The sequence below is a fragment of the Mercenaria mercenaria genome, chromosome 5, assembly GCF_021730395.1.
Source record: "Mercenaria mercenaria strain notata chromosome 5, MADL_Memer_1, whole genome shotgun sequence".
Classification (NCBI taxonomy): Eukaryota; Metazoa; Mollusca; class Bivalvia; order Venerida; family Veneridae; genus Mercenaria; species Mercenaria mercenaria.
In genome coordinates this window covers 4,147,669-4,157,118 of record NC_069365.1, presented here as the reverse complement: position 1 = coordinate 4,157,118, position 9,450 = coordinate 4,147,669, and the positions used below count along the sequence as shown (strand labels likewise).

Sequence of the window (9,450 nt, the reverse complement as noted above, 5' to 3'; positions counted from 1 at the left end):
ATACACAATGGTGCAGTAATCTACTAATGGTAACTATCAGCTGCATGCCTTTACTTCACATCTTTTTACTTTACATGGGGTTTGAATGCATAACTGAATATATCACCAAAGTCCAGTATCATATTGATGATATGATTAGCTGAATCAAATCCTGTAAGTATCTGGTTTTTAACTATCAAAGCATTGTAAGTGCTTGCGCCATTTTTGGAATGGATTCTTTTCATACAGGTACTCACATAAATCACCTTCCATCCATACTGTGATATCAGTACTTTAATTTTTATCTTGGGGTGGATAGGTGATGAGCTTTTGAGTCAAGACACCCTTCAAGTCATATGGCAAATTTTCCTGCTTTTGATAGCGAGGAAGACTCTTGGTGTCCCTCCAGGCAATGTTACAGACACAGGTATGCACCTGAGAAGAACAGACCTTCTATAAGTCAGCTTGAAGGCTTCCCCCATATGAAAAAATTCTAAACTAAGTGAGGTTTCCACCTCACAGCAATGAGGGACAAGTAATTTTGAAGTCAGCAACATTAACACATTTTCCTCGGGGTCACCAAAATTGGGGACTATCTGTGATCTTCTATATGCATAAATGTAATTAAAAATAGCAGAAAGTCATACTTTGTCTAATTTTTTGTTGTCCATTCATAAGAAAACAGGAAGAACTTTAGCCATTTTCCTGGGTAAGAAATTTCAAAAATTTCTTTAGTATGTCTTGTATTTATATATATCAATAATTGACAATAAGTCATCCAGTCTATATGTTGTTTAATATGTTAAAAGATAGTGGGACGAGATGCTTTACAGTCACAGTTATAAATATTAATGGTTTGAGATGTCTGTGTAACTGAGAAAAAAACTCACAATATTCTAACATTTACACAGCAAGAAAAGTTCAGACATTCAAATATAACAACCTCAAAATGATGTTTTATCTTACAACAATAATATTATTGGCATTTTTCTCATGCAAATTTCTTTCGCTACAATGAAGATAACAAAATGAAAATATACAGAAATAGCAGGGCATGGATGGATTTTAAATATAAACATGTTAAGAAAATGCCATGGAATTAATATCTTGCAACACTAACCTTTTTCTGGAAACAGCTGGCAGACTTTTAGACCAGATGAGGAACCTTTCAAACAATGTAAAAGTAAAGTTATCACTCACGGAAATGTGCTCATTATTGTACACCTTATAAATTAACAAGATCATATATACATGTTAACATAAAAATCAAAGTTATGGTCCAGACAAACAAATCTGGATGGACGCAAGCACAGACACACGGATACATGCACGCACATACACTAAACAGCCATTTGGATGACTATGTCTTCATATCCGCAAGCGGGCTTGACAATGATGTGTACAAAATTTTAAATAGTACAGCAGTGTATTTAGGTTATTTCGGTTTCCCACTGATATTACAAAAACTAAATCATAAAAGGTGAAGAATTATGTACTCTACCCTTTTTGGGATAACACAGGCAAGTACTAATGTAGAACCATGCCCAACTAGCGGGATGAGCATTGCAGTTATGAGAACTTGGCACTATCAAAGGCAGCAGTTTCAAATTGGTGTACCCAATCATAATTTAATCATTTTGTTTCTGTTTTGATTTGGGGTTTTATACGAGGCTTACACAGTTGAGTTAATATGTCGTCACAGGCAACCAGAAGGACCACCAGTGTTCAATAAGACAGCTGAATGGCTTCCTAACATGGAACAGCCTGACAGTTTGGGAAAAGCAGGAGTCCACTGTCTTGAGTGGCACATGACACAGTAAGGAAACATACCAACTTGGCCTTGGAGGTACCCCAGTTGTATACAATAAGCTGTTGCTTATGAATAAAAGTTGTAACTTCAGCAATACAAACTAAAAGATTTTTTATTCATAAACAGCTGGCCATAATTTTGCTAGATTACAGCATAACAACCTTTGCTTGAGTATTGATGATCCAAGTACTTAGACTCACTATGCACTTTCTGAAGTACCTGGCCATCCTGTTTGGATCACTCGAAACCTTGGATAAATAAAGCATTTTACTCATACCCTTTTTGACCTTGAGGGGTCGTGTTTTATTTATATATATGTATATACCTCTGTAAGAAAGACCGACAGCCAATTCACTACCCAGAAACCCACCCCCTATCACAGCTATTGATTTCACGGGACTGACTCACTTCACTTAACTTCAAAAAATCATTGTACTGAAATTTAAAAATTAAAATCAAATATAATTAGTGTGTAGGTTTCATATGTGGAATTTGAATTTATATCAATCAACAAAAGGTGTGGGAAATTGTAATCATTTTATTCAAACAAAATTGTGCAGAAATTGAAATTATATCAACCAACAAGATTTTCTCTAAAATAACCAAAGAAAATTTTAATTATCAATCATTTCTTACTATATTTTAAATTTATTTTTTAAAACTGAATTTCCATTAAAGTCAGTACATGTACTTGTATTATTTCAATGATACTTCAATTTCAATATTTAGTGGATTTTAAAGTGTGTTTGATAGGGTTTAATACTTTTTTAAACTCTACAAAGAAAGAAGAATTTTTTTGTTCACTTACATGTAGGAAAAGAATTTTTCTATTCCCCAACATGTTGGGGCAATATTTACTTAACTACAGAATGTTTATCTTTTACGCTGATTATTTATTCATTCAATGGACTAGTCTTTAGCATTTTGGGGCAAAAGTGAAACCTTCTCTTTATCTTCAATTTTCATTCTGGGGAATTAAATGACAAAATATAAAGAAAAGAGTAAGAAACATACATTTCTTAAATTAAAGTTGTTTACTTTTAACATCTTCCCCTGCTCTCTCTAAAATTTCTCATTCTTTGGTCTTCCACCTAAAATAACAAGCTTTCATTTAATATGGACTAGACATAGAAGTATTCAATCTGATATGTGCACACTATTATATTGAGTCAAATTTCAGCAAGGCAGGGGCCACCGTGTACTGGTGGTTAAGGTCTCTGACATGAAATCTCTCTGCCCTCACAGCTGCAGGTTAAAACCTTGCCTAGGGTGTAAAGTTCTTTCATGTGAAGAAGCCATCCAGCACGCTGACAGAATGTTGATAGTTCTACAGGGAGCCACCCCTAAATAACCCCCAGATAAGTATATGAAGGAAATCCATCACCTTTAAAAAATTTGGGAAAAAAACTATATTGTGTCAGGGTGACTTAAATTTCAGCAGGCCCCCGGTTCAACATTCAAGACTGCATCAGCTGAATTTGGCTGAAGAAATGATCAAAATGCACAAAAAACATCGATTGCATGGGCTATGACACTTTCCTGAGGAGCTGAACCCCCAGCTTTTGAAAATGCTTATTTTAGTTGGGATGTGTCCTAGGATGGTTTTTTATCATGATTTCCTCAGTTAACCCAGCTGTAAATAGCAATGATTAGGGTAAGTTTAAAAATAATTTTTCCCAAATACCCAAAGTTTATTCTTTTACAAAGAAAAGTTAAATAAAATTTATTTTTCCCTTGAACTTAAAAGTCTACTCCAATAATATTATACATACCTGTAGCAATTAAACTTTATCAAAAGAAATCTCAGTCCATTGTCCAATACAACTTTTTTTTTGGGACAGAATCTAGCTGTAAAACCTAATAAAAAATAGAAGTCTAAATTAGAAGACAAAGATAAAGTAAACAAAACTAGAAAATGCTTTTGTAAAAAGCGCATGTTCCCCAATGCAAAGCCCATAGGCAAGAAGTCAATAGGGGTCAGGAGCGAAAGTCAAAGAGACATGATGGTTGGCTGCAATAGGGATCATTACTTGGCATGTCCAGTCATCCTGCTAAATTTCAACACTCTTGGCCTAGTGGTTCTCAAGTCACTGTTCAGGCTCCGTGACTTGACGTTTGATCAAGTGACCCCCAAAATAAATAGGGGTCATCTACTCTGCATGTCCAATCATCCCATTAAGTTTCAATATTGTAGGTCAAGTGGTTCTCAAGTTATTTCCAAAAAAAGATTTACATGAACAGGCCACTGTGACTTGACCTTTAATAGATGACCCCCAAAAACAATAGGGGTCATTATCTGCATGTTCAATCATCCTATGAAGTTCAACATTCTGGGTCAAGTGGTTCTCAAGTTTTTGATCGGAACTGGTTATCAATGTTCAGGCCTCTGGAAACCCTTTAACCTTTAACGGAGGACCAAAAAACAATAGGGGTCAGTTACTCTGCATGTTCAATCATCTATGAAGTTTCAACATTCTGGGTCGAGTGGTTCTCAAGTTATTGATTGGAAATGGTTTTCCCTGTTCAGGCCCTGTGGCCTTGACCTTTAACAGAGTGATCCTAAAATCATTAGGGGTTCATCTACTCTGCATGGGCCAATCATCCTTGAAGTTTCATCATTTGGGTCAGTGGTTCTCAAGTTACTTTACAAGAAATGGTTTTCAATGTTCAGGCCCCTGGACCCTTTACCTTTCACAGAGTTTACCCCCAAAAATTTTTAGGGGTCATCTACTCTGCATGACCAAACATCCTATTAAGTTTTAGCATTTGGGTCAAATGGTTCTCAAGTTTCTGACCGGAATGGTTTTCAATGTTCAGGCCCCTGTGACTGACCTTTAATGGAGTGACCCAAAATCGATGGGGTCACCAAAATTGCAGTACAATCTCCTATGAAGTTTCAACATTCTGGGTCAAGTGGTTCTCTAGTTATTGATCAGAAATGGTTTTCCATGTTCAGGTCCCCGTGACCTTGACCTTTGATGGGAGTGACCCCAAAATAATAGGGGTCATCTACTCTTCTGACCCAAACATCCTATGAAGTTTCAACATTCTGGGTCAAGTGGTTCTCTAGTTTTTGATCGGAAATGGTTTTCAATGTTCAGGCCCGTGACCTTGACCTTTGACGGAGTAGCCCCAAAATCAATACGGGTCATTACTCTTCATGGCCAATCATCCCATGAAGTTTAAACATTCTGGGTCAAGTGGTTTTTCTAGTTTTTGATCGGAAATGGTTTTCAATGTTCAGGCCCTGTGACCTTGACCTTTTACGGAGTGACCCCAAAACTTAGGGGGTCTACTCCAGCAGCCCTACGACCCTATGAAGTTTGAAGGTTCTAGGTCAAATGGTTCTCCAGTTATGGGTCGGAAATGAAAATGTGAGTACGGACGGACAGGACGAAAGGACGGACAGGGCAAAAACAATATGTTTTCCCGAGGGGAGACATAATAAACTTTACAAAATTTACATATTTATGTAAATACTGTGAAAGCCTGTATATATATACAAACTTATCATATACCCACCCCTTATCTGTCTCAAATACAGCATGTATTTCACTAACAAAAGACCAAAATCAGCATTTGAAAGGCATACTGAGGTTTCCCCAATTTAAAAAGTTCACTGTTACAAAAAAATTTTTTAGTCTTACTTACCTAACATTATAGCCAATTTTGGCTGATATAGCATAGAAATATGTGCATGTACATGTATATAATAAAAGGGTCATTTAAATAGTATCTTGATCTGCAATGATGCATTCAGTGGACCATATTGTAAATTGGCTCTGCCAAATATGTCATCCACTATAAATAAAGTCGTTACTTACTTACTTACTTACTATTCTGCCTTCCAGGCCCTGTGTTCACAAAACATTTTCAGTCTCAGCTGAGTTTGAGATTTTAATATCAATTTTACTAAAACTTCAAGATTTAATTCAAAGTGAAACTAAGCATCAATACTGAAAAGTAATTTGAAAATAGTTATCAACTTAAAATTTAGTTTAAAACATGCTATTTAGATATAAATGACAAATGAAGTTTCATTATCAAACGCAGATGAGACTGAAAATTTTTGTGAACACGGGGCCTGTATTTTGCCAGGTCGGATCACACTTGGCATAAGAGCCTCACAGGATCCAGGCTTTATAAAATCCACTCAAGCTGAATTGGCACAGCAGATCAAAGTACTGTTATAATAACACTATTATATATCATAAGTATATTAATTTAATCTTTTTCCACTTACAACAGGGAGGAAATATCTCATTGACAAGCATATATAACTTAAAGTTACTGTCAGTAGAATGCAAGTACCTTCGTATTTTTAAGGAGAGCCAGACCCCCTCTGTCCGAGTACGGCAGCTTTTTTGGTTCCATATATATACCTTCTAACAGGAATACCCTGTAACAGAAGAAAAAGTTTTACAAAAATTTGTATGCTGGCTACAAAGTAAAAACATTATACATGTTTTTCAGTGAATTATTGCAGCAATAACATTATGAAAAGTTTCCAGTATTTCTGAAATGAAGAATATAGGCTAAATTTTTAACAAGTGAAAAAAAAATATCATAATTTAATTTTTACTAGCACGGAACTACATAATATTAGGTATTAAAATCATGGAAAATACATGAAATAAAAAAAAACATTTTTACATGCATATGATCAAATAGTTTTCACTTGAATTGCAAACTCTTTAGTTAAGTCATGATCAAATAATGTCACTTGTGAAAACCATGTATCTAATATCTACATGGTGGAAGACATGATTTCCAATTACATTTAACAACAATTTAAAAAATATCAAATATTTTCTCTACATATAATATGGGATATAGCTTAAGCTAAAATCAGTTTAAAACAAGTTCTCTAGAAAATTTTATCCCCAAGTTCATTTTGTTCCCAAAAAGACTACTAAAATCTTATTAACCCAAAAGGGATTAATTTGTGTATAATTAGGATAATTTTTATTATGTGTGTGTATAAGCAACGACAATGTTTTACCTGGCTGCATTTTTACGTAAAATCTATGCTGTAGATGTAAATTAAAAATTTCAGCCCTTTAAGTGAAATTTAAAAAATGTTAAGAAAAAAAGAGGGAATGATGGCCCTATATCGCTCACCTGAGTTTAGTTACTTGCTTGAACAGTTAAAAGTCTCTACTAAATATATACAGGGGTACTGTGTATGTGAATGTTGAGGTGGGGGGTTAGAGGTAGGGGAAGACATTGGGGGAATGATTTGATATGACAATATCATACAATATCATGAAAATTTTATTTCAAGTATCCCCCACACAGATAAGGGGTAAGGACCACACAAGTGGTAATGCTTTTCGATTTAAATAGAATAATTTGTAAAATCTTAATAAACGGGTCACCCAAGAACCTTGTGTAAAATTATTTAAAATTGGCTTTGTATTCCTGACAAGAATTTTTTTAGATTCAAAATACTGGGAAAAAAGGCCCCCTGATTTTGAAATATCGTAATAATTTGAAAAATCCTGGAGAGGGGCGGTCCTGGACCCTTGTGTGAAATAAGATTTGGGCCTGCAGTTTCAGACAAGAAGATTTTTCACATTTTTTTATATACATATAGGGAAAAGTGACCATGCCCCCTGGCGGCCTTGTTTTTTGACGAATCAGAATTATTTAAGCAAACTTTGTAGAGGGATCACACAATACCCAATTTCGTGAAATTATTTCAAAATCAGACCAGCGGTTTAAGGGGTATCATTTAAAGATAATCATTTTTCTATTTTTAGCCCTGATGGCCCCCATGTGCAACCAAGCAGAATAATTTTGAATAATTTTGGAAGAGGACCGTCCAAGGAATATCAAGGCCAAGTTTCATCAACTTCTACTAGATGGCTTCAGAGGAGATGCTGTTTAAAGGAAAGTGAAGTGTGGACAGTAAGTGATCGCTATGACTCACTCTCAGCACTTTGTGCTCAGGTTAACTAAAAACTAGGTTATACTTACGAAGATTTTTTCCCTCTCATATTAGTATATTTAAATTCTTTAACGGCATCCTTATTTTCATCAAACCCGAAATGTTTGGATAAAGGTGGACGCCAGAAGGCAATAAACTTCTTCTCCCATCATTAAAACCTGAGGCAACAAAACAAAGAACATTTTAAAAATTAATGAATAACTCAACCAACTTACATGTTATGCGGGATTTTAAAATTTAGTCTGTAATTCTATGAAAGTATTTGGGAGACTTCAGTATTAAAATTTGTTCAACAGCCCGTCTAGCCACGACCTAATAACTACAAGCATATCGTAAGTCAAAAAGGGCAGTTAAAAAAGTCTAGACTTTTAACATCATAATCAACACAGTATGTAATGTTTATGTAAATATATATGCTTACTGTAATTTGCAGTATTTTTTTACACGGTTTTTAAAAATTTTTCATTTACATATTTGTGCATAGGTAAGCATAACTAAAGTACGAATAATAGGTGATCTTTTTTAAAATGTTTGATTTTAATTTTACTGCTTATGTTCACACTGACAGCCCCGTGTTAACCTAATATAACGTCCAAAGGGGCAGCAAAATGTCCAAAAGACTAGCATCGAAATTTTAGTATCGTTCAAACCGTGAAGGCAGATGTAAAACAAGATTAAACTAAGCAAGTGTTTGCTGTTATACACAGGACGTACAGTTATTAAGTTGAGTACAGATTTATCTTACCCTTTGCTTTATATCTTTAGTTTTTATAGCTTTATATGCCCTATAGATGCTATACCACTTCCAATTAGTAAATAGGGACATGCTGGGTAAATCTGGATCAGTGACCAGTCAATTTTTTCTGTAAAAAAAAGTATGATATTAATAGTTTTAACTGTACAAAAGTCTGCAGCAAATACAGAAACAAACTGCTCATCAAAAATGTGTACAAGAGCTTCTGTTTAAAAATACCAGTTTCTAATCAACTATACAGATGATCCTTAACACCACCTCCCCATTCTTAAATTCCACCCTGTTTAAATCATTTTATTCAAGTATGGTCTTGTCTGATTTTGGGCTTAAGACAACACAGTATGTTAAAGAAAAAAACAAATTGTCCTTCCTGGTAAAACCATTAACATTCTGTTCATCTGGTGGCTTTTACCAAAGATAACCCAAAAGAATTACAAAGAAGTAATAACTTTTTAAGGGTTGGCACTTTTAAGATGTGTACATTTTTTCTGAACTTCAACAATTTCCCCTAATGTCAAAACAATGCAAAAACTAACAATTCTTTACTTATAGCATAATCATTATGTTCCTTTATATTACTTAAAGAACATCTGTCATAAACATAATACCTCTTTATTATCATCCTGTTCTGAGGTTATGTTTTTTAGGACGTTGGCTTTTACACTACCATGCTCTGATTCTCCACTAACACGGCATTGTTTGAGGGATGGTGTACAGCCATTCTCTTCTGAAGACTGTTTTCTGAGGTATATTTATTGTTTTTTTTAAACTGTGGCTTTTCTGCTGCATAAAGTTCCTTTCCTTCTTTCATCCAAAGCTGTAACATATATTGGAAAATGAACACATACAACGGATAGTATATTCTCTGAACAGCCATCTTGAAAAAATATAAATAACGCCGATAATTTTCCACTCCAACATAGATGAAGTCAGTACAGTTGCAATATCAGACAATTA

The 9,450-nt window shown here is 34.6% G+C and overlaps 1 long non-coding RNA gene across 1 annotated transcript; it reads right to left on the bottom strand.

The window, feature by feature from the left end:
• Positions 1 to 3,595: 3,595 nt before the first annotated feature.
• On the bottom strand, positions 3,596 to 7,866 carry LOC128557434 (uncharacterized). The gene is made up of 3 exons (XR_008371153.1): positions 7,769 to 7,866; positions 6,101 to 6,188; positions 3,596 to 3,646 (listed from the first exon to the last, which is right to left on the bottom strand). It is a non-coding gene; the product is annotated as an uncharacterized LOC128557434 (long non-coding RNA).
• Positions 7,867 to 9,450: the final 1,584 nt, after the last annotated feature.